A 26838-nucleotide genomic window follows, 5' to 3' on the forward strand; every position below is an offset into this window, starting at 1 on the left:
GATATATTGAAAAAAAAGTACACCAAAACAAAACAAACTAAAATATGACAAAACGACAACAACGGTTTAATAGATTGAACTTGAGTCGGGATTTTATTCGAATATTTTCCCGTCTCATGTCCAATCATTTTTCCTTAGACGCGATACTCTATCGTTTTGATATTGCTGGCAGCAATTTGTGTAGTTGCGGCCGACATCGATCATATTTTTTGGTCGTGCGAGGTCCATCTTGTCGCTAGAACGAATTTTATAGACTCCATAAGGGCCCGCGGAAAACCACCCTATGTTCCAGTGAGAGATGTTCTGGCTGTGATAGACTTGGACTACATGTTTGAAATATATCTTTTCCTAAAAGCTATTGTTCTCCGTCTATAATTCTTTTTATTTTCACATTTCCCTACACCCATAGAAGAGGTTGCAAAAATCCAATGCCTATTTAGCAAATCTCTGTGCCGATAATGCGCTGAAATGTGCACTGTGCCGAAGACGGTATGTTTGAAAAACCGTAACTGGCATAAGGACTCGGCTCCCAACCAAAATGATGACCACTACATTCAAGCGAAACAAGAAAAACATTTTATGGGATTTCCTTCCTATTGGATAATTCATCCCAGAAACAAGAAAATAAAAATTAAAACCACAGCGCTGTAGTGAGATTCGAACTCACATCACCATTTGTATCGTCTTGCCAGTCCGACATTCTAACCAGTGTACTATTCGAGCTTCATGCAGGACGAGGTATATTTGTCATAGGCTTTCTGTTACCGATCAATCACAAAAAACGCACAACGGCGGCTTCCCGGCGTTTGGCCTCCTTTCAATGCATTCCTTTGTCTTGCGATGGAAACGGGAAAGGGAACGGGAGTGGAGGAAACGGGAAACCCATTGAATGAGAACTGTGCTTTGCTTACTGCCTGCTATTACATACACACGCTACATATACACAGCTGCTAAAGCCGGGCAGCTTGGCCGGTGTTGTTTGCCGGTAAATTGAAGGAATGTTTTTGTTGTTGCTTTTGCTACATACACACGCACAGCTTAGCCGTGTTTGCCGGTTGATTGAATTAGAAGGAAGTTTTTGTTGTTGCTTTTGCTACATTCACACGCACAGTGCTCGGTTCGCTGGCTGCCTGATGTTGGCCGGTATTTATTTCCATCCTTCTTCGGCTTGTGTTGCGATGGGGAGGGACGCGAAAACATTTTTATTTTGTTTCATTCAGACATACGCAATTCGGTTGCGCTGGGAAGTTAATGCCGGTGGGCGCAAATCGAATCAGTGCCGGTCGCGTTATCTTCTTGTACCAACGATGCTATGAAATTGACTACACGCCATTGGCACAGAGGCTGAATTTTGGGTGTATCTATCTTCTATCTTTTCTTCAAAAAGTGAACTAGATATAAGCACACAATTGTAATCAAACAAAACGAGTTTGGCTCCTTGAAGCCTAAGGTATAAGCCGTTTCAAATAGAAAAAAACTTATAAAAAAAACAAGGCTGGACAACAACAACAAGATAGAAAAAGATTAAACCAGACAAAATAAGATTGAATTAAATGAAAAAATACAGAAATAAATCAAAATAAAATTAGAATAAGACAATCTGAAACAAGATAAAATAAGATGAAATGTAAAAAAAGATGCAACGACAAAAAACAAGGTTAAACAACAACTCAGGGAGCAAAAACAGGGTTTTGTAATTTTTAAGCTTGTTGAATCATGTTTTATAATGTTTAACCTTGGTTTATCTTGTTTAATCTTTATAAATTTTTTTCCTGAATTGTCTTGTTTTTTCTCTTACATCTTTTTTTAGCATTTTCTAGCTTAGTTATCCTTGTTTTATCTTTAGTTCAAGTTAGTTAATTCTATTTTTATCTAGTTCTACACGAGTTCTTGTTCTGAGATTTCAGGGTGGCAAATACCTGTTTACTTTTTAGATTGTTTTATAAAATTTTCTCAAATTTAGTTTTGGAGGCAGTTAAAAATAAATTACAACAACATTTGTTTATTATTTTTTGTTTGACAAACAAAGTGAATCAATCCGGGCAAAATTCGGGCATTTTTCAAAAAAAAATCCTGGCAACTGAGCCGGGCCCGACAGTTCTAAAACTATGTATTAAATATCCGGGCAAACCCAGAGTAAACCTGCAATCTGGCAACCTTAGTGTAAACCAAACTTTTCAAATAGCAGTTGACTCATCTAAAATACTATCCAATGCACCATGCACCAATTTTTAACCTAAAATACCAAAAAAATTAAGCCGCAAGTTCAAGGACCTAAAATCATTTTTATCTTATATGATTTTTTTCAGGAGTTCGAAGGTGTCATCAGGTTTTACCGGAGACACCTGACTGATGTGTTATTTATTCATCATTATCCAGAAAAATTCAATCAGCTTTATGAAAAGGTATTTTATAAAAAGTTAGGAGCAAAAAGGTGCAAAACAGATAAATTCTTAAGATCCTCTCATTTGTAATCGTGCCATTTCAAATAAGATCAAATATTGAAAAAAATTCCAGCTCATTTTATTAGAAAGAAACATGTTAAAAGAAAACAGCAGATTTTCGGTAATTCAGATCAAATAACACTTCATTGAGATGGCTCTGGTCCAATTCAACGGAAGATTTGAACTTGTAAGAAAATGTCACGTAAGATAGACATGATTTCAGGTCCTTAAACGTGTAGCTTAGCTTTTTTGGGGTTTGTGGCCAAATTTTACCACTGAGCGTTTGATACAAACTATGTCAAGAAAACTTCTAAACATGCTTTTAAATATGTTTTTGTGATTTTTCCATTGAATCTGTGAATTCTTAAGAAATTTCAGACTTATAAATTTTGACACTTTCCAATACATTTTTGGTCGCCCTTTCTGCTCAAAAAGGTTAAAAAAAATATGGAAACGATTCATTCAGTCTTGAACTAGCTCAGTGTTTTAATTTTGTATGGAAATTTACATGGGAAACAAATTCTTTCTAAAATCTTCACAAATGTACTTAAAGTTAGCGTTTTTGACTGCTAATTTGAAAGCAGTTTTACCGTAGGATAAAAATAAGAAACGTTGACTTACATAACTTTGGCAAAACATTTCAGATCATAATTGAAAGCTCTAGCTTAGCTTAGCTTAGCTTAGTTGACTACTCATATCCACCTTAGATCATTGAACTTGAAGTGCTTAGATATGATCATTAATTTGAAACTTCAGATAACATATTATATTAGACTTTGTTCCACTTACGCACTTCAAATTCCTTGATCGCTGGCGTGGCTAAGCAGAATAAGTTCTACCTCGCCAATGGTTGCTACTCCGTGATTGATCGAGGCCATCAGTTTTGTGCAAGGGCCAAAAGAATGGTGCTTGGGATTAGCATTTCATTCACAATGCACAAAACTCATGCTCTCCCTTTGAAAATGAACAACAACGGCGCCGGCCACGTCCTAGAAGTCAATGAGGAATGAAGGAAGGATTGTTAGTAAGGCTATGATCATTTAGTATCCGGGCAGTTACAAACGTATGTATTTTAAAAACTATTCATTTGATCGAAAAACTTTCTATGGAGGAATTGAAGGTGTTAATAGGTCATTTAATGAAAACATATAAAAAAAATATTTATCAATTATTTCATGAAATACTCTAAGATTTTCATAAAATCTCTGTATTATCTTTGCACACTTTTATCAGTCATGTGTTGATTTATTTTATTTACCACAGAAGCAAAACCTTTGCAAAATCATGATATTTTATACAAACTCACCTGGAAAAAGCAATCGCAATCTGGTTGGAACCTTTTCATGAGTATGCATCTCGAAGAATTTGGTCTCTTAAATCCGGTTTTAAAATTCATTTTTTTGTCCATCAGAACACATCTGTCATATTGCGTAAAAACCGGATGCACAGATTGCGATTTTCTTAACTGATAATTATTAGTTATTTACTTGAAGACTACTAGTCAGGCAACACTTGTTGCCTGCCAGAAATGGATTTTTTGCATCATTTAAGAAGTCGGCATTTAGTTATCCCCAATAACCATAGAATTTTTACCATATTTAAGATCAAGGGTTGCACTCCGATGGTTGGTTTGAACTTCCTAGAGTGGCTCCTAGAGTGGCTCCTTATACTTCTTAACCATTTGGTTCGAAAAAAAAAAACAGAAAAAATCAATAGTTCATGAGCTTTTAAGTCAACAATGAAGAATATTCGAGGCGCAAAATGCGTAAAAGGAGCAAATTTGTGCAAAATTATTTTTACCATGTCTTTTGCATCGTAAATATCTCAAACACACGTTAACTTAAAAATCTATCAAAAATAGGCAAGATAGTCCTTTTCATAACCAACACAACGCTACTAAAGTTTTGCATATCCAAGCTCTATTAACGTAGCTATCACCGAAATAAAGTGCCCAGATACTAAATGATCATAGCCTTAGGATACTTTCTAGGATCAATCAACACCCTTTTGTCCCTAAATATTCCAAAGACTAATTTTGAAAAATTCAGAAAAAAAAGGTAAGTCAATATCACCAACTATAGAAACCGTCTAAACGTCTGCGAATCTATATTTAAATATCCAAGGAAAGGGTTTTGTTATTAGGGGAAAGGTTATAGATCAGGATCCATTTTGGTGAATGGTGCGATCGAGTTTTCCTACACCTCCTATGCTCCTAGATTTATCTTTAGGAAACTCCTATTTCTATCTTTGAGGCAGTGATAAAAAGTTTAAAAGTAAAGAAAAAATGTGTTTAAATTTTCTTTCAACTAACTTGTTTTCCATAGTCTTGTTCCTGATACACTTATGTGTTTTCAAAAACGATCCTTAAGATTGAAGATACTTCTATCAAACTTCGAAGAATATTTATAAGAATATATTTAAATTTAAAAAGTTTCGTTAATGGATGAAGAGGTTTACCTTTTTGTTTCTTTTAATTTTTAATTTGTTATTTAGATTGTGATAACTGGACTAGATCGTTTTTGGAAACTCATCAGTGCATGTATACAAGTGAGATATTCAATCTCGTATAGCGGAAAAAAGTTTATTTAAAAAAATCAGTAACAATACTTGTTATTGAAAAGTTACTCATTTTATTCGACACTTTAAAAAGTCTTTTCGCAGTCCAATAACCTGAAAGGTGAGGTAAATAGGTATTTTATAAATTTTAGTTTATTTATTATTTCCTTGCCTATTTATGTGAGTTTCATATCACAAGAATATTCCATTTTCTAAAACTAGCAAACGATATCAGTTACTATTCGCGCAATTTATAATTCTTTATTATTTAAAAAAAAATCATATTTTAACACACAACATATTTTCAAGTAGTACATGTAGTGTTCCTACGTATTTTGCTCACTGCCGATATATCATCATCCTTTGTTTCCTACACTACATTGAAAATCTTTGAAGAAAAAAAAATCGAAACTTTGCGCCCTACAAAATCTGAAAAATTATTAGCTTTCAAGTTTTAGTTTTAGCATACCTAACAAGCGCTTTTAATGGAAGCTCCTGAATATATGCTGTTAGAAATCAAACTTGTGTGTAAGTTTTTAAAGAATTGAACCATCTCAGACGAAATATTTCAAATTTGCAAAATCGAGCATGTTTAGTAAAAAACAAAGGAACTCGATTTATTAAACAGAATCATAGTATTTAGAACCACTTTTGAATAAATACAATCACCAAATAAAAACAGGTACTTATCTTACTACTCCGAATCAGTAAAGAGTTTCTGGGTTTCCTCTGAGAAATCGACGGTCCTGGACCGGTCCGGAAAGCGTAGTACAAGCCTCTTTAATTCGGCCACTTCCAACAACTTCATAAACCATTACGATAAGAATTACTCCACTTTCAAATTTAAAAGGCACTCAATATTTATGAATTGAACGATATACATAAAAGACTTATCATTTAAAATTTATTTTTCAGATAAATTTTCCTTAAACGCCCAAAGAAAATTGACACTAGCGAAATATAAAACACGACCGCACTTCATCAAGACTTGCTTAGATCTCCCATTTCAGGGAATAATTGAAAGCTCTAGCAAACAAAGCCTTCAATTTTTAAATATTTTCCAATCGATTCTTTTTTTAAAATGGTCATATTTTTTCATGAAATTCTCACAAACATTTATTTGTAAGCTAAAATGAAGCTTGTAAATGAATGAATCCAATTAACCGTTTCAAGCTTATTTGAACTTTTTGGATGATTTAAATCGCTCGAGACCGATTGCACGCCATATGTGCAATGAAATTTTCTGCCGCTATCAACACATTGTGAGTTTACTATTGCTCGGTAGAATCAAACTCTTATATTGATAGAACCAGGTCCGTGCGAAGGACCCCTCCATGTGGGAGAGGTGGGGTTTCGAAAATAAATAAGGAAATTGATTTCTTACACCATTTTATTACTTATGACTATCACACAAACTCAACAAATCAAAAATTTTACTGTTAAATTTTCAAAACAAATCATAATGAAAGTTAAGAATCAATATTTTTTCAAAATGGTGTTCCTTATTCTGAACTTAAAATTTGTTTTAAAATAAATTCTTAACAGACCAGTTTTCAAATTAGGAATAAATAAAAAAAAACACAAATAAAAAATTAATGTCAGATAAGGTTGAAAATTAACCATGATAAAAATTTGTCAAACAAATGATTATAGTTATTATTCATCATTTATCCAAATTTACATTTCTTTTTTTCACTTTCAATTGAAGGGTTAACAGCATAATTCCAACTGCAGTATTTTAAATTAGAAAAAACCCACGATTGAAAATGTGTTGATAATGATGTAATTGATGATTAAATTTAATTTGATAAAAAGCAGGGAATATTTAATATTGTCAGTGATCAAAGTGAGAGATAAAACCTTTTTCAACTATAAAATTCTTTTAGTTATCAAAAAAAAAGGCAAAAAAAATTTTTTTTGAAGTTCAAAGTAATTACTTTGTATATTTATAATACATTATGTCAATTATTCTGACAAAGTACAAGCATGTTATGTCGCGAATGATCAATAAGCAACTATTATAAAAAATAAAAAATAAGGAATTCCACGTTTTGTTGTGAATATTTAAAGCTCAAAGCAACTACAAATAAATTTAACTTTGTGCATTAAAATTTTATTATATAAGTTGCTGCTTCGATTTTTTCGAACTTTTTAAAGATAAATTCCAAAATAATAATCGATTCAAAAACATGATTTCATATAATAAAACTAAATGAAGAGTTCATAAATTTTCAATCGCGGGTTTTGAAGTTTAAATTTCAATTTAAATTTTTTTTTTTGTCACTTCCAATTGAAATATTGGGTCCTGCAAAGAATAGAAGGTAGATACTAATTTTTCGTATTGAACATTAAGATTCAAACGCTTATGTTTTCAGAACATAAACATTCCGAATCGAATAACATAGAAAAACTTATTACATTTTTTATAAAAATTGAAATAGCTTGACTTTAAAATTTTTCAAAGTTATTTAAAAATTAAAAAAAACTACACCATGATTTTTTTTGAATTTCTTTGAAAAATAAAACAAATTATGAAGATAGAAAGATAAATTCTTAAATATTCAAGAAGGTTTTTTTGAATAAACACGTCCAACGTCAATGTTTGATGATTGATTTGGTATTGCATTTTGGTTTTGGTGGTATGAAGTTTATAAGTTTTAAATGTGTAAGTGTGAAGTGAAATCAATCATTAATAACTGATTAATTAACAAATCTTCATTTCAGAAAAAATGTTATTCTGAATTTCATTCAATAAAGGAATAATATTTTGCTGATGATGATGCATTATCTAAAAAAGTCAAATTCTAAAGTATTCACAAATTTGGAAAAAATATAATTAAAAGTATTTCTGACATAAAACGGCATAAAAAAATTTCTTAGAGTAAAGTGCCACGAGAATGAATGCTTTAAAAACGGCTGTATCTCTTGTGAGTTTATATGCACACATTTTTAATTCTATAATAAAACGCGTTGGGCTAATTAAGAAACCAACCAAATCATCTCAAATTTTATTCTGATGCTTGGCGACCCAAAAGGCATCAAAACAAGATATGGGAGCAAAAGTCAACTTCTAGTGGACACTCAATGAATAAATTTAAGGATCAGGAGAGTTTCAACTCCTTATGGTAATCTATGGTACGCCATCTTAATAATACTGAATTCTGTAATAAAATTTCTGGGCCTTGCTCTGTCATAAAAAAAAAATACAGAAAGGATAACTATCAAGTATGAAAATGGAATGAGAACACACTCTTTGCTCTCAAGTACAAAAGTAATAGAAGTTTTCCGTTTAAACGCAATCTGTTCCTACTTTGAACTGAAACTGACGAAATCCGGCAATCCGGTAATTTCATCTGAAACCCTTTTGTACATTCCGATGTCGCAAATGTACCCACCCAGTGGATGTGAGAAATACCCACATGAAAGCGTAATGTAGCCTTTCGTGTTTTGATGTCACCTAATATCTGTGCTTTCTTCTAGCCAGGGATTTGTGGGGTAGAAAACCAGCCGAGTGATAAGGACTGAATTAATGATATAATTCATACTTTTCCAGACTATATGTATTCCCAAATTTGAGAAAACTCTTCGATTTCGAAACCAAGAAACGTAGTAAAAAATAATTTTTAAAAAAGTGTGACAGGAATTTCGCACCGGAGTACCCCAGTCCTTCTAATCGGTCCCCCGGCTGCAGCTCCAATTCATGTGTCGCCAAGAAGCATGGCTCTGTAGCACGCATCGGTTTCCGAGCTCCTTGCGGATGGCATGCATCCAGGTAGGATACCTATTTTCATTTCCCTGTACCGCTTTCAAGATGTTTCTGCCCTTGTTAACGAGATGACGCGCCAAATGAGGGACCTTTCTCGCCGTTGACAAAGGATTCGGTTTCATTTCGTTAGCAAATGAAGTTGGGAGGGAAATTCTGGAATAACAAGGCGTACCTGCTACCGGATTTGAAAAGTCTAGGATAGTGATTTCCCGAAACTTGGCTACCTGTTATGTTTAAGTTTGGATAAACTCGTGTTTAATTTTAAGGTTTTTTTTACGTAATTGAAAAAAAACATGAAAATGAAATAGTGAAAGTGATAGCAACATAGAGAGAATCAGTTATCATTTTCTTCTGGGTCCACTGAAGCGATAAGCTCAACCTGATAACGAGTCAACCGCAACCTTCAACACAGTCTCTTTTTCCACCCTTACCTACAAAAACGTGATTGTGTAACGAGTAAAGTGCTTCTTTAAGCTCATTTTCTTCTATCGCTTCGAGAAGCATCACCCGGAGCCATAGATGCCGTTCGATTGACAGATCAAAGATTGTTGACAGGCGATGTTCATTCAGAAGAAAGGGAAAAAGGAGAATGAAATTGCGGTAACCCATTAGTGTTTTTATCCCATAGGCACCACAGCTCATTAGGAAGATGACTTTATTGGATCAGAAGAGTGAAGGTGTGGTAATTCGAATTACGTGATAAGCTGGGCTTCCAATGAGGTTTTGAGGAATGCTTGATCTAAAATTTGTCTGTATGAATTCTATCTGTAATAGGGTTAGTTGCCCTACTTTGGACCCATTAATCGGTGGTTTTTAAATAATCAAGGTTTTCTCACAATTGGACGGGAAATTTATATCCTTCAGGAAGTTCATTTATAAGTCATGATCTTATCTGCAAGTTTCAATGGAAATTTTCAACATGGGTTTCGCCATTATTGAGAGATTTACAAAGATATGGATGATTTAAATTTCCAACTTTGAACCTTCTGTTCCTATTTTGGTACTGGACCGGTTCTTTTCATTGGACCTAGAACTAAAACTCCTATAAAAAGTTTGATTTTTCGAAAATCAATAAACAAATTTAATGTAAATGTTAACTTAAATCAATTACTATAATAAAATAGTATTACAGCTTTTTAATATTTAAAAAACTAAAATTTCTGTTATGAATATCACAAACACTTTTATTCCCCGTCAGCTCTATCAGCAAAACGATAGCTGAAACTTGATTATCTTTACTTACTTATAGTTTATTTGCGTAAATCTGGCAAAAATGTTGGAAATATTCAATATTGGTTCTGAATTATGCCCCAATTAAAAATTCGTAACATTGTTGATTTGTTGGTTTTGATACAAATATTTGGTGATGTCAGGTCTAAACATGGAACATCAAAGTCGAAAGTTTCCTATATTTGGACCCTTTGCAAATTTTCCGAGTTTTCCATTGATTTTCATGAATTTTTGGAAAAATGGGTAGTATGGTTCATATTCTTCACAGTGAAAGTAATTTCCCCTTAAACTTTGGCTTGGAAAGTAAAAAATCATGATTTTTCCTTAAACACTCTAATTTCTCAATACGCGCCCCACTAAATGAGCTGTCTGATTTGTCACTGATGAAGAGCTACATTTTTAAAAACGTTGAAAATTTTATCAGAAAGACTTTTAATGGCAAAAAACGGTATGGTAGGGTTCAGGAAGAATAAGAGTTCATTATGTGCATAGGAATATCTTTATTTTATGTCAGCAAAATGAATAATTTTCAATTTTCGGCATTTTAGGACTAAAGTAGGCTCTAGGTCCAAAGTAGGAGCACTCACCCTACCTGTAACCTGTTTGTACGAAAAACATCACATCTGAATACTTAGGAGTCGATGTTCATCAGCACTGCCGAAAAACTGTTGATGAACGAAGACGATCCGCCGATCATTTCATCTCTCTTCAACCTGATCAACCAACAATCCGCATAATGCCAATTACGACGAATACTACATCAAGTATGAAAATGGAGCTGTAATTATCCTTTGTGTAAGTGGATATCGTCCTGTAGATGGGCAACATCGAGCCCGAAACCGGTCGACAAAAAGGTAATTTTATATCTTTTTTTCGTAAAGTAAGAACGTTATGTGTCGTGTCCTGTAATAAGTCGTGTGTTATGTGTACAGGGTCCGGCAATTGAAGTGCTACATTGAAATATACATATAAATTAATCAAAACAACAACTTTTTATTTCAAATCAATCAATTTCTCTTATAGACCCGAAAAACCCGGGTGGTTCAAAGGTCTCAAATAAATTATAATACCTAATAATAAATTCAATTTCCCTTGAAAACAAATTACTTTTTCAAAATTCACTGGCAAAGTTCGACTTGTTCGCCCTTGAGTTTAACCACTCGCCGCAGACGGTCGAGGAACGCATCGTATTAGGCCCGCAGGTGTTCTTGTGATGTTTTATCCCAGGCTGCCACGAGATGTCGCTTCAGGATCTCCACACCTTCATGTTTCTTAGAGCAGACTTCGGCCTCCAACATACTCCAAACAGCGAAGTCCATAGGGATCAGGTCTGGTGAACTCGCCGGCCACTCGGAGCTCGAAATGAATCCTGAAAAATGTTGCGCAATTCAAAGTTGGATCCCTGGAACCAAAATGTCGACGTGCCCACGGTTCGATGACATTCTGTAGAACTAGTTCCCGATATGTATTTTGGTTGATCTTCACTCCTTCAGGGACAAAACCAGCGGAGTCCGGCCACCACGGGTGATTCCGGCCCGAACCATCACCGATGCTGATTTCTGTCACCGGGTGGCCGATAGCAAGAAGAGTTTCTCCTCGGTAAACACGATATTCTTCAACCTTCCTTCCGCGGCCCTCTTCAGCAGCGCCTTCGCTCTTTTTACCCGTTCTTGTTTCTGCTTCACCGTAAGGTCTTGAACCTTTTGGATCTTGAAGGGCTTGGTCTGAAGTTTATCTTTCAGGATCCGACGGAGACTTCGATCCGATATGTTGAGATCCTCTGCCAATTTAGTGGAACTACGACGAGGATTTCTCTTAAAGCGCTTCTTGACGATCTTCGCCATGGCAGGTGTCACTACAGTAAGTCGGCGTCACCCACCATACCGTTTTTTGGCACCACCGGTCTCCAGGTATCTTTTAACTGTACGGTATACAAATCATCTGTACGTTTCTGTTCGAGATTCATTTTTCCGGATAACACCTGATTACAAAAGTAACACTTATATCCAATGCACAGTGGTGCAGAACATCAATCTAGCTGTACGAAATTATTAGCTCCCAGGGATGAAGAGATGGACATTTGATGTCTTCAGCAACGTTGTTCAGTTTTGCATGGAGCATATTCTAGTATCAAAATTTTTGCCGAGGGGACCACCGATAGCAAAATATACATGGTAACTTTTTTGTTTTTCAAATTAGAGCTTTGATGTCTTCAACAAAGTTGTTTATCTGATTAAAATACATAAGTTTGTTGAATATGTCAAAGTCCTTTCATATCACCCTTAGGAGTTACAGTCAAAGTAAGAAAAATCTCTTGAAAAAACAGTTTTTTTAACCTGACACATTGTAGATTGGATAAAATGGTTCGCTGTCTTTGAAACAAAGTTATAACAAGCCACGATCTACAATTGTCTCATACATTATAATGTGTTTAGAAGTTTCTTAAGCTCTATAGAAAACATTTAGTGTATTTTATTGGCAATTTTGGAAGGCTCGTCCATCGGAAAGTGCACATTTTCGAAACACCCCCTTTTTGTGTTTATTTTTTATGATAAGCGGAACCGTTTCGTTGAAAACATTAAGTTTATTGATAAAGTGTTGCAGTTTTCTTTTATATATTTTGTTTTATTAGAAGACATTCCAATTCAATTTTTCAAATAATTAAAACTCCAAAAAAATTAATGGAACTTATCTGTTAACTTGGTGGAGCACTAAAAAAGTATTTGATATCATATAAATGAATAATAGAACCGGTTATGCTAGTACAATATAACCGTTGCAACCGGAAAAAAATTTCCAATTTGACTAAATAGAATTTTTCAAACTCATAGTTCATGGTTGAATTTAATTTCATCATATAAAAAAAATATTTTAAGAACCTGTAATCAAAGTCAGAAATGGCTAGAAAAGTTAATTTCTTAAGTTAACAATAATAAAAATGAGTGAATTTTCAAGCGCAGGTTGAACAGTTCAAAACTTCAAGCTGTGGAAAATTGTGTCGCCATCAATTGAAATATTGGAAAGAACAAAATGTAGAAATTATGTTTTTCTTATTGAACATTTGGATTTATGGGCTTCCAAGAAGATTCGGTTTTCAGAACACAATAAATTAGTATTGAAAAACAAAAATTAACCAATAGATTTTGGTAGATATATTTGAAAGTTAAAACATAATACAAAAATAAGTTTTATAAAATATTTTAGAAGGATTTTCATTAAATATACACGTATCACCATTTCAAAAACTAATATATTGGATTTAATGGCAAACTTAGCGGAACAGAATTTTGGTGATGTTCTAATGATTGATTTGGTAGGTTTTGGCGTCCTGAAAACGATTGTTTTGTCAGATTTTGGCTAATACATTAAGTTTTGTTAAAATGAAATTTATAAGTTTAGAGGTGAGTCAGTTTTAATTCAAATCAATCATTGATAACTGATGAACAAAAAAATCTACACGATGAAAGAAAACTAATTTTTAAATTGTTCATTAATTTAGGATTAGTATTTTGAAGTTGATGATAATGAATGATCCAGAAAAGTCAAATTTAATTCAGCGAGTTCAGTTTAATATTTGCTAAAGCCTAAAAACGATTTAATTTCTACTTTTAAATTTCTTAAATTCAATTAAGTTAAGATCTTTTTTAAAAAATTGTTAAAATTATCGTATTTACAGAACGAGAAAAATTTAAAAAAAATATAACGTTTTTTTTCGAAGGAGTCAAAATTAAGAGTGGTCTTGTGAAAAACTGATAATTGAACTAAAATCTTTATTTTGAAATTTTTTATAATGTTTTAACGTTTTGCTCACAATGCAGAAAATATGTTAAAAAGTTTTACTTGTTTTCAATTTTTTTTAAATAATCAAAGGATAAAAAATGCATATTTGGATTTATTGCATCAAAATAATTGAAAATGTTCTCGTTAACGCTTCAATTTTGGAAAAATGTTTATTTTGGATTTGGAGTTGAGCATTTAGGGAAAAAAATAAAATTGAATTTTAACGTAAAAATTGTTGGTTTCAAATTAGTCACTCTTCTTTATAAAACCCATTACAAAGATAAGAACGGGTTTTTGTACGACAAGATTTGAGTTTCAATCAGGCGCGGGAGGGGGGGGGGTAATGGGCTGATAACCCCCCTCCCCCTTCCCACCAAGCGGCAAAAAACCGTTTCGAAATACTTGTAAACTCGAACTCTCAATTCTCCAAATTTCCCGGAACATATTTCACCAAATAACTTATGTTGAGGTACTTCGGCGTTGAAATAGAATTTGCTGACCATATACGCTACTGGTCATAAGTTTGGGATCACCCACCCAACCCCCCTCCCCCCAACAAGAACATTTGTTTGGTCATATCTCAATCATCTAATGACATATTGCATTTCTTTTGATCTCATTCTGAAGTCGATGATCAAAACCTTTTTTCGTATGTTTTGCCTAAATATATACATATGTTAACTTAATATGACTTAAAGTTGGAAAATTTCCTAAATTCGCCCTTTATATTTTAACCCGATCAGTTCAAAGTTGGGTGGATCGCATTTAAAAATTCGAGTTGCATTTGAATCTTTTTTCATAAATATCAAAACCAATTTTTTTTCAAATTTTGTGATAAAGTGCATAGTGCTTCCAACAGATAAAACAGCTACTTAAGTTATCGATCAAAAGTTTGGGCTAAGTATGGTGTATCGGCAAAAAGTTTAGGATCATGCGAAACATTCAATTTTCTTTCGTGCTTATCCCTGTCATCAAACAACATATCGCTAGTCTGAAAAGTTATATTTAATGCTCATGAGTTGTTTTCGATTTTTGGATATTTTGTGAAAGTGTTTTTTCTGACTAAATTCGTTAAAACTTTAGCTGCAGTTTGATCATTTTTTGATAATGTTCACCAAATAGTCGGTATGTTCAATAAATACCTGCAAACTTGTTTCGACAATAACTTTATTATCTTACGAGTTATTGCAGATCGGTTTGGCTCCATGTTTGATGGACCAACAAATCTCGATCCTTTTAAGAAGTAAAAAAGACTTGAGTCTTTAAATGTTTAATTGCCTTTGGGGCCGTTCAATACCTCGTGGATAGAAAAATGAGATTTTTACCCCCTCCTCCCTCTCCTTGCACAAGTGTGGACATTTGGCAACCCCTAGCCCCCCCCCCCCCCAGATGTCCACCTGCACAGATTAGATTTTTGTTGCCTACTTCCAAAACTACATTTCCATTTCTTGGTTAATTTTTCATTGCAAGCTTCAATTTTTACAAAATGCATCTCCATTTGAGATTCTCAAAAGCCCATTTTTTTTTAATTAAAAATATTTAATTTAAAATTTAAAAAGATACATTTAAATTTCAGATTTTTTTAAAAATAATATCTTATTTCGAAACGTTTATGAAAAAATGAGCTATAATTGTATTTTCCTCCACGTAGCAAAAATGATAGATTTTGATTTATTGATATAAAACGATTCTTCATAATTCAAACTATATTTGGTAATTTTTCAGATGTTTAGAATTTTAATTTACATTTTTTTACGTTTGGAAAAGAAATAAAAATTTTAGATAAAATTATGGGGAATGGCCAAACACATCAAATAAAAACTGTGTTTTCTCAAAATACGTGTTTTTAAAAAAAAAATCTTTCCAAGGCCTATTTACTGTGAAATTTTACGTCTTTCATTAGCATTTATGAACTTATACCTGTTTGGCTCGAAGGGCCTAATAAATTTTGAGCCGTTATCACAGTTAGACAATTTTCATAATGATCAATAGTTTGGTATTTTTGGCAAAATAGTCGGTGATGCAGACGAATACTTCTGAACATATTTTAAGCTTATTTACAATTTTTCATGTTCAGAATATTCGTTTCACCAAATACTTGAAAAGGTCCAATAGTCGGTATTCAGCCGTTCGCACTATTCGATACATCTCTAATGATATCTACTCATTTCTCGAAAAATACTAAAAATACTACTTCTGAAACTAGAGGTGATGGATAAAATCTGAAATCGAGTTAAGAAATTTATTAACAAAACCAGTTTTTAAAGCATAAGCTCCAAAAACTAGCATATGTTTTAATTTTTTCCAGGTGAGATGAAACTATTCCGTCAACCCCCATTATTTTCTCGGAAACAAGGCGAACTCTCAAGTTGAACATTTGTAAGACATTTATCTTATTTTTGATCAAGGCTGGATTTCAAGATTCACACCAATTATATCGTCGATACTGTTTTAAGCTTATCTACATATGAATATTTAAAATTTTGAGTTGGAATCCAGCCTTAAAATTAAGGTTAAAAAATCCACTCTAAATTTGGAAGTTTGATTATCTCAATTGCAATTGATTATGAATTTTCACTGAAATATTGAAATAGTATTAACTTTCAGAAATTAACTCTTTATTTAATATGTTTTTATCAATTCAAATATTATAAAAAAAAAAAGTTTGAAAATATGGAGAGCATGAAGAAATCATACGACTTTTCACATTTTTCATAAATAACTCGTTGCAAATAATTTACTTTTTCTTTGGATTCAGTTCCAACAAAATTAAAAATCTAGTTCAAGAGCTATAATTCAAGAAAAAACGAATAAAAATGAAGTTCTAAAAGCTTCATAGCTTATAATATGATTTTGATGATCTTATTTTAGAATTAAATTTATATTAAAAAATTGAAAAATTTGAACAAGAATTAACAATATTCGATACTTTCGAACAATAATTTAACAAAATACTAAAAAAATTGAATATACTGTGTTTAATTCATAGCAATTAGTATCAAAAACTTTTCTCAAATAATTGTTTTGAAGTCGTTGCAAAATGAGAAACATTAAAATTTTGGTGAGGGTCTTACCCTGATATGAAGATTTCCAATAAAAATATTGTGCATAAATTGTCTTTATCTTTTTATCTTTTTGAATACCGTCAACTGGGGCAACATGCAACAATTTTCAACTTCAATGGCTTCTAAAAAACTTATGTTTACAGTTAATCGTATCCTTTATGCATCAAAAGTTTTAAGGATGCTGGGGCATCAAATTGGCGTAGTTAAAAAAATTATTGGTTTCTTCAGTTATTTTTAATTTTATAAAAACATGCGATTTTCACACTCCTTAGAAAATGGGGTAACTTGCAACAAACTTTGTTTTTAATGAAAAATCTTATGAACACGTACGAAAATTCAAAGTTTTTAATATATTTGCGATGCCTTAAAGACTTTTACGCATGACAACACCAATTGCAGTAGTTTCCGGGTCTGTAAAAAAAAACTTTCACATTTTTTCTGAAAATAAGGATGCTGCATACATTTAGGGGTTAAATAATACTACGAAAAATTCTACAAGCTGAAATCATGAAAATAAATGTTTGGATGAATGAAATTTAAATGTTTACAAACGTGTGATGCAAAACATTCATATTCCAGCACATGGAAACGAGATTAACAAGGTATATCTTTGATTTGCATTTTGTTGCATTTAACCCCAGACACCTAACAGAATTTTAAAAATATTCATGTAAAAAAATTGGGTGATTTTTCGAAAAATATTTTTACACCAACAATATTGGTATAACATGAGGAAACCGGTAAAAAGTTTGTAGGTAATTTTATCAAGCCGATCCGTCATACTGGGTAAAGTTTTTTTCGGCATCAAAAAATGTTAAAATTTGTACATTTATTGCTCGATTTTTCAAATTTTACATAAAAATAAAAAACTTAAGACAACTAGCTTAAGATGCGAGAAATTATGTCATCATCATTTTGTTATCATTAAAAGATAACTTTATTACAAAACAATAAATTTAAAATTGATTCAATGTAGTGTTATATAAATGTTGCATCGAACCCCGCTGTTGCATGTTGCCCCGTTTGACGGTACACTTTTTTGCAGTGAACATCTAAGATTCGCAAATTGTTTTTTTAAAGGATATCGAAATAAGTATATCGAGGAAAATTGTTTAAAGCTTTCACTACTTTCCGGACATTCAAAATTATAACAGCGTTTTGCTGCCTGTAAAAAGTACTATCTGACTTATTTGTTTTAAAATTTTAAATTTAGGCTTATTTGAGATAATAACGATGTACGATGAAAAGAAAAAAAAATTAAACACAGTTGCCTTTATAATCCATCATTATCAAATTGATAGCTGACAAACGCGTTGATTACTCAATAAATATCTGTGCGTGAGTGGTGGAAAGTATGCAAACACTGTCAAAAATGTTCACAAAGTTTAAATCAAGCATTGCTTCACGCACATGATCGGCAACTACGGTTAAGGGTCATCATCGAAGTCAAGTCTCATACCAGAATTTTTAATTTTTATAAACGAAAAACTAAGTGTAGATCGGTGAAATGTTTAACAATTTTCTCTCCGATTAGCTGAAGGTGTTGCCTAGTTATGAATCATTCAAACCTTTCTTCAAACAACAAATTTTTGCTTGATTCAGAGCTCGTAAGCTGTATAGCCGGTACCGAGCCTATGAGTCAAATGATTTCTGATGGACGACAAAACTTATGAAAACCCCTATTTCAAACAAATTTCAGCGTTTGAATCCCGCAAAATGTCTGCTCGTAGCAAGGTCCCTAGCATATTAAAGTATTTATTTGCCGATTGTTTTGTCAAGAATGTAATTATTTGCCAAGACTTTGGGTTTATGGAAAAAACAACAATTTTCAAAACGAAAACTTTGGTTTTTGCGGTTTTTAAAAGCCTTAAAAGAGAAATCTTGTAGATATATACCCTTCGTTACCTTCGATCCAACTAATCGATTATACTTTCAGTTCAATTTCATGATAGTTTTACTTCGAAATATTTAGTCTGAATCGGAGAGTTGGACATTTCATTAAAAACGCATTGAAGTAACTCATTAATAATCGAATTTTGAAAATTTTTACTTTAATTTACTTCATAGAAAGTATTTGGATCAAACAAATGGTTTTTGAGATACACGCATTCGTAACTATCCCATTTAAAAAAAAACTAAGCTTTATCAAACATTCACAAATTGGATTGATTCAACAAAAAAAACTTGGTAAAAACATTAAACAGTACTCATTTCACAAAATCCATGTCCAAAGCGGATATAAAAATTTAAGAATTTGAAAAAGTGTGCACAGTTTCAAAATCTGTGAAATCTGTGAAAAATTACAAAATTCTGTGTTCTGGTACACAGATTCTGTGACGAAAAATTGCTCCAAATTCTGTAATTTTCTGTGATGTCGGCAGCTTTGCTTTCTCCTGCATTTAAGCAGTTTAAAATTATTTCATTTCAATAATGATATTTTCGAGAAATCTTAGTGAACACAGATTTTATAACATAAAATACTTGTTATTTGAATCCCACATATTGAATAAATAATGAAAAATCTTTTTTTAACTTTTCAAAACTCACAGAGAGAAGGAAATTAGAGCTTCGATTCAAAGTTTCAATATTTGAAAACATAAATTATGATTTACCTGTTATTTAATAAGATCATTCCATCACACTCATATGCGCATTTAATAAAGCTCTTTAATTCCTATATCTCATTGCATTATGCATCTTTAAAAAGTTTTTTTTTCATTTTTAAATCAGTTGAAAATAAATCCAGATCTTGTTCTCTGAGCTTTCAAGTTTGATCTTCGAAGATAAAAAATTTCATTAAAATGTTCTAAAATCTTCTTTGAAGTTTTATTTCTTCAGCAGCAGTAGTCTCATGGACACATTTGAGATAAACTTACTCACCATACTATGACAGCAGCAAACAAGGTTTCAATTCAGGAATCCTACTTAAATATATTCATTGATACACCACCAGTAAGTGAACAAGTGAATCACATTGAAAATCATCAGCACGTGCGCCTGGAGAACGATTTTCCGTACACATAGCTCTATTTTCTTTAAACCTTCTCAAATAAACACACTGTATTTATTCCAACCGTGGCAGAAAGCCCATTACCGCATCCTCCCGATTCGGCTGACAATCTGCTGAAAACGTGTTTTTATTTTCCCCTTCCCTCATTCACTCTCTGGAGCCACTTTCAGTCGAAAATTGTATTGGTTCTTTCCATCACCAATCAAAGCCAAGAAAGAAAGAAAGTGGCGTGAAAGCTTCTGACGGATCGCTTCCGAGTTGATTCAAATGCAGCAACAATACCCTGGCTCTCTGGAGCCACCATCATCATTTTTCCACTGCTATTTTCACCGAATTTTTCGTATTTTGTTGTGTTTTCAGGATAGAATTTCTTCTCTTTTCGCATTCCCGCGCGTTATCACACCGTATCCATCGCTGAGTGACACTCTCGTTCGCGCGCCTTTATTTATCTTCCATTTTCCGTTGAACTTGAACGCTCTCAGCGCTTCTTCCTGTGGCCTTAAAACGGAGAAAAGGTTAAATCACTCCGCGCCGAAAAAAAAAAATCCAGGCAAAACAAACCTTTCATTCACTTGGAAAACAAACACAAAATCACGTCGTACATATTTATTTTGCACGTTTTGAGATTTGATTTCGGGTTGCAAAAATCTGTGGACATCGATCGGCGGGGAAATGTTTTTACTTTGTTTGATTCTACGAATTCAGGCATTTCACCAGAGCATCACTCCGGTATCCTGTTATTTGACGTGAAAAAAGTTCGGCTCCTCACTCACCCATCAACTTTTTTGCTGACGGCACGGGGTGATTTGCTGCTCCTCTGAAAGGTTGCAGAAATATTTACTTTTGAAATTAACTTGAGCGTGGCACTAGGCTGGAGTTCATTCCGGTTGATTTCGTTGGTTTCCGTTTATTGCTTTTTGCTGTGAGCTGTCCGTAAAGATGTCTTTCTTTGTTTAGTCTGTAATGGAAAAGGTATAGAAAAAAAAGAATTTAATTTTGATTGCTTTTGGGCAAGAAATTAAACAAACGTAGCGATATACATTTCCGCTATATATTATTTTTTCTCTTGTTTATTAAATTCTTCAACAATGCATTGAAGGGCTTTTGGAACAAAAGCTTAGGGATTACATAAAGTTCCATACAGCTGAATATGCTATCGCCTTTCCTCATAATTATTTTCAGCTGACAGTTCAAATGACGGTTTTATTCCATTTCTCAGCTGCATGTCAAAATACGGCTTCAATTTCCCTCCCAAGCAGAAACGGTCGGACATGTGTGACATCGTCCAAGAATTTAGCCTGATGGACGGGTGTTAGCCAAAACATTTATCTACGTATGCAACGATGCATCATCGCGTGGTGGGTGATAACTACATACCAATGTCTGTGTACGTTCCCACGTCAACAAACCAATTAACGAATTAGTTAAATGGATCGTAAAGTTTATGACAGATTTATATTACCGTTTATTTGTCGAAAACCCTCCGGGTGTGATGACTGGACCGATAGTTTTGCTAGGATTTTGACGCGTTATCATCGTTGGTTTGGGTCGAGCTGTCGCTCAAAATCGTTTCCCGTTTATGGTGGCTCCAGAGAGGGAATTGAATAAGTTAACGTACGACAATGCTTTAATGATCGCCCAGTGTGAAAGTTGATTTATTTCGGTAGTTATTCTGTAAGCAAATTTAAATTTTTAAAACAAGATAACCACATATTACATGTAAAACTTTTTTTTTAGATCTGCCTCAAGAAAAAGTTGCCAAGCACATCTGGAAATTGTATAAGATTTTTGAACTTTGTTAGGAAAAAAGTCAACTTTTACAAAAAGATTATTAGTAAATTTCGATGGTTCGCTTACCAGTGTCAATCTGATAATCATATCTAAGTTTGTGCCAATATTTTTGAAAAGCTCTGTCTATCGCAGAGATGAGATTTCTTTCAAAGCATTTTACTGTTTTTATGGCTAAGCGGAAGTTCGCTAGATAAAACTTCAATGAGCAATTTTTTGATAGTCCTTTATGTATTATCAAAGTTGTTTATGGACTAAATATGTCTAAGGGTAAAAGTTGTCTCTTCAATAACAAAAACCAATTTAGAAAAAAAACAACTGTAGTTGCTTAAATTTGACCAATATTATTACATAGTTTCTACATCTTTTGAATATCTATTCCAATTAAAGTCTTAGCTTTAAAAGTCGAATTGAAATTTTTCCAAGTGATTCAACCAAAATGGTATACTATTGATTCTGAAGAATGTATTTTCATTTAGAAATCATCCTCTATTGAAGCAAATATCCCGAATCCAGCTTACCATTTTCCAATTGAACATGCTTGAATTATTTTCATAAAAATACGTTCTCATAGTTGAATTGCGATTTTCATTGAGTGTTTCTCTAAATATTTATATTAATCTTTTTAATCTTATCTTCACAGAAATTTTCAAATTTCACTTTCGGCTGTATTTGAAATATTATGTCACAAAAGTTTCTGTATTCAATCATTTGAAAATCTTGATCTTAATTTGAAATTGAAATCCGCATTAATTTCTAACATTTTTAACATCTAACATGATTTTTGTTTGTATATCAAAGGTATAAAAAATAAATGCGCTTTTGATCATGAATTATAAATTAAATAATTCCTGTTTTTCTTCTTCTTGTAACTTTGGATCCCAAGTTTGTATTTGAATTTCATTTGATAAATGTAGATCAAATTATGATTTAAATTTCAGACATTAAATTGCGAATCTGAATAAATCTGATTCAAGATTTTTAAATTTTACTTTTGATCGATCTATCATATCTGTATCTCCAAGGAATTAGAATTTAATTCTCTCGTCCAAAATCCTAATTGTTATGAGGGAAATATTTATTCTGCCTTTGATGAAGCACACATCAAGCGATCAATGATGGAATGAAAAACATTTGAATATCTTTCTGGGTATTTCTCTAATAAACCATAGAAAAAATGGTATTAATGAGTTGTTGATTGAATTTAGTAGAGATGTACCGAATATTCGGTTGGCCAAATATTTGGCGCCGAACACCGCCCAAAAACCGTTAAACCGAATATTCGGCTCATCAAATAGTAAAGCTAAGTATTCTGTCGAATAGTCCAAATATTTATTTTTGAAATTTATACAACAGCATAGTTGTCAAATTTTTTAAATGATTTTGGATAATTTATAAAATATTCAAAAGAAATACTAAAAAAGCTACTAAATCATCAAAAATTTAAGGTTTCAGTAAAACATCTTATGTGTATCCATATATCTTTAACTGTATAAAGCTTTATATTACATTTATTCCAGACTTTCTTCCAGTCAAATCTCTCCGAGATGCCCAGATATTGCCCAAATAACAAATTTAAAAAAATCTCATTGAAAATTTTTGGATTTTGTTTTCAAAAACAAATTTAAAAAAATCAAAATGAACAAAATATTTAGTTTCATTCTTAGTACGATTTTAACACTGCTGCTGTGATTCAAAGAAAACTTTAAATTTTAAAAAACGTCCTGGATAGGACCGTGTGATAGAAAGTATGGTATGCTTAAGATCATCGTTCTTTTTAACAACTATTGGTGAAATATCTTGCACAACTTAGATTTTCAACTAATTGGATATCTAATCAGCACTTTCGATTCGCTTGGCACCTGTTTCGACGTGTTTTGTTCCAGATTTCATAGGAACCGAATCTCCTTAGTGATGAACGTCCGAAAAGCGACAAGTCATCTGATGTCCTTTCAATTATTGGTTTCATTTTTAAAATCAAAGAAAACCCTACTAAGATCTTGTAAAACATCATCTGGTTGAAAATAATCCACTTAAAGACATGAGGGGCATTAAGATTTAAGGAATAGAAGGAAATTGAAGTATTCATGTTTGTATTTTTATTAAAAACTCGACAGAATATTCGACCGAATATTGGCCGAATAGTTGAAACGGTCAATATTCTCATCTCTAGAATTTTACATTTAACAACTCTCATCCGAGTATTTATTTTCGATTAGTTGATAAACTCTTCTTTAATGTTTGCACATGATGAATAATAATCATTATTTGAAGATACCAGGAACAAACTTCTAGGCAGACATAATGGTTATTTGGAGGTAATAGGCTGATTAAAAATGCCACTGACCGTAGCCTAGAGGATAGCATTTAAGTCTTCTCAGCTAGAGGTCATGATATCAAGTCTCGGTCACGGCATACATAGTACTATTTTTGGGGCTGATGGTGTTAGCATGAGTAAGATTCTGGCCATCATATCCTTGAAAGATGTAAGCTTTTGTCTTAATCTAAAAGCAAAATCATCCTTATTAACTACTTGACAATTAAACTGTCAATATTTTAAAAATTTTACTTTTTGGAGAGGCTCCTGTTTCTTTCCGTCTTGTATTAATCATGAAAATGTGTATTGCTGTGAAGCTTGATTAAGTCTTAGTCAATCTATTGTCTATGCAATTTTTCTGAAATTTTCAAGAACTATAATAAGTTTTTAACTTAAATCACTTAAACATTCTTGAGTAAATAAAACAAAAAATTTCTATATCTTCTTTCGTTTAGTCCAAAACTACTTGTTGTCTTCTAAAAAGTTGTTCCTAGGCTTAAAATCTTCACACCAATCAAGTTTAAAGATTTTAAAAGTGTTGTGTTTGTAGTTGTATTTATTTACTCATTCTTGTAACTTGTATTAATTTATTCTTGTTATTGCCAGAGTTATATATTATTTTTTAAATTGAAATTTCAACATTTTTTCGTAAATGATTCAACTTTATGGCGTTTGAGGGTCACCTTGGAGTTGTCGAATCAAAATTAATATTTTTGGCTTTTAAAAACATGCATAAATCTAAGGGACACCCTAATGCTATTTGGAGCTATGTATGTGAAAAATAATCTTTAATTCAAATCGATGAACAATATTGTTACCTACGGATTCCATAGTATAGCCGTTGAGCTGTTCGTTAACGGTCAAATTATTGATGTACACGGCATTTTCAGACCCCCTCATTTCTTTCCAATGTGTTTCATGACAACCTCAAGTCACTGTTGTCTTCCGTTCCCGATAATCATTCTTGTTTTATTTTAGGTGACCTTAAAGTTCCTGTTGATTTAGAAAACAACAATACTAAGATAAAGTACAAAGCTCTCCTTGAATCCTTTGTATTTATTATCTCAAATAGCCATTAGAATGCCCCAATTGACCCGACATTTGAAAAAGTTATGCGCTGCAGGCTAGAGTTGATCCTAGGCCTAGTACGAGATCTCTTGCCAAATTTGGGCCAGATCGGATCACAGGAAGGGGTCGCTCAACGGCCGATTTCTTTCAAAAATGGTTTTTCTTAAAGCCTGAATTATGAAAAACATTTCATCCGAAGACTGCATTTCGATAAGAGTTAAGACAAAAAAAAATATTAGACTTCTAATATTAGATAACTTTTTTACGGTGGTATTCATCACCGTTAATGAGTCGTCAATGTGTTCGACCGCTCCGACTGATTAACAGAGGTGAATACCATCCTTTAAAAAGTTTGCCCATTTTTGAAGCCTCATAACTTTTTTATCTAAAGTCTAATCGCAGTTTGAGAAAACCCGTTTTTGACAGAAATCGGCCGACGGAAACCAAAGTTATCGATGAAAAACTGGTTTTTCGTGTTTCTTCCGAACAAAATGTCTGAAAATCCCATACAAACTTCAAGCTCGTTGAGCGACCCCTTCCCGTGATCCGATCTGGCCCAAATTTGGCATGAGATTTTGTACTAGGACTAGGATCAATTTTAGCCTGCAGCGCATAACATTTCACAGGTTTTGAATTTCCCATACGAATTTGGGGCAGTCTAATACCCATACTACAAGACCTAATAGCAATAACATTTTAGACCACGTAGTTTGTAGGTACATTGACATTTAAGAAAGGATACCATTTTCACCGAAATCTGCACTCATTGTCAAATAGTAACGACCTTTGATCTCCAATCCGAAAAACAAAATATAACTTTCAAAAAAACTATCATCTATTACTCCCAACTCAATGAGAGATTTGGAAACTTCTTAAAAGGAATTGATGTCGTAGATGATGCAGACTACTGTATTCGTAACATAATTTCCACCTTTAACTCTTTGCTCTCATCTTGTTAAAAAAGGGCAAAAAAATGTAAAATTAAAGGAAATTTTATGTAGAGATTAAACACTGTAATTTATATTTGTTACTTTAATTTATCGGCCATAGCGGTGAAAAGTTATGTACTTTTTAGTAGGGACATCTAAAGATTATGAAATTTTTATATAGATGGATAGAAGGTTAGATGAAATGAAAGATGGTGAAAATGAGCGGGTAGAATTTATTTAAAAGCATTATTATCACATATCAAATTTTTGTGCCTCACTGCAAGTTTTCCCTTGTGGGGCGGACCACGCTTGGCCTACTAATGTGTGGTGGTAGATGCAACTCTATCTGTATCTACCGCTTCATAGTAGTAGGCTCGTGTGGAACAAAAATTGGATATGTGATGACAATGCTTCTAAATAAATTCTACCCGCTCATTTTCACCATCTTTCATTTCATCTAACCTTCTATCCATCTATATAAAAATTTCATAATCTTTATACGTCCCTACTAAAATGGACACCACTTTTCACCGCTAAGGCCGATAAATTAAAGTAACAAATTAAAGGAAATAATTGTCCGTGGATAAGTTTTGATCTTTTGATCTTTTGGATCTCTGAAATGAAACATAAATATCTTCAAGGAGTCAAAAAAACATCCAGAAAATCTACATTTTAAAGAAATGCTAAAACACATTTCCAAAAAAGTAGACCATTGCAAAGAAAAATTTTGAAAGATCCTACTACGAAACATTCTGAGTAACACGCCAGATTTAAAATTATGGAAAAATGTAAACTTAAAACTCGCAAGATCACAATACAAATCTGAAATTAACCTAAGACTTGGTATCTCCTTTCTTGAAAACCAACATGAAGTATGTAAGACCT

General features: G+C 32.8%; 1 protein-coding gene across 1 annotated transcript in view; it reads right to left on the minus strand.

Moving 5' to 3' along the window:
- Positions 1 to 26838, minus strand: part of LOC129752295 (uncharacterized) — a 409138-nt gene that overhangs the window by 300426 nt on the left and 81874 nt on the right. Inside the window, exon 3 of the mRNA XM_055748085.1 lies at positions 19722 to 20809. The gene's annotated coding sequence lies outside the window, so the exon portion shown is untranslated. The remainder of the gene's footprint in view (positions 1 to 19721; positions 20810 to 26838) is intronic.

Source organism: Uranotaenia lowii, chromosome 3, assembly GCF_029784155.1.
Source record: "Uranotaenia lowii strain MFRU-FL chromosome 3, ASM2978415v1, whole genome shotgun sequence".
In the NCBI taxonomy this organism is placed as follows: domain Eukaryota; kingdom Metazoa; phylum Arthropoda; class Insecta; order Diptera; family Culicidae; genus Uranotaenia; species Uranotaenia lowii.